Raw genomic sequence first — 381 nt, 5'->3', positions numbered from 1 at the left:
TCTCCATGAAAGCGCTCCGCCAACACTAGGGAAGCCGCGCGCGCTCAGCGCCGTTACGCGGAGCGATCTCCCCGGTTTGGGGAGCGTGGCACGGATTTCCCTGAGGTCAGAGTGCTTCCTAGAGGCAGAGCCAGAGAGAGCCCAGCGCTCCCTGCCTCCCGCCGGCCACCAGTTCCAGGTTTGCAGCTCCCAGTTAGCGATACCGTACAGATGCAAGCGCCTTCGCTCACTGATATTCCCAATGGCTGGCTGCAGCTGGAAATAGCCCACAAACCCACCGAGCCCTTGCCACGCTTATGCCACGTTAACTTACCGGTTATCAGACGCGGATGGGCTCTGGAGCCACGCCGGGGACCCGGCACGCCGCCCTGGTACGGGGCC

This window comes from Egretta garzetta, unplaced genomic scaffold (genome assembly GCF_000687185.1).
Source record: "Egretta garzetta isolate BGI_Z169 unplaced genomic scaffold, ASM68718v1 scaffold110, whole genome shotgun sequence".
NCBI lineage: Eukaryota > Metazoa > Chordata > Aves > Pelecaniformes > Ardeidae > Egretta > Egretta garzetta.
The sequence above is the reverse complement of the archived record's forward strand: the minus strand, read 5'-3'. Positions refer to the sequence as shown.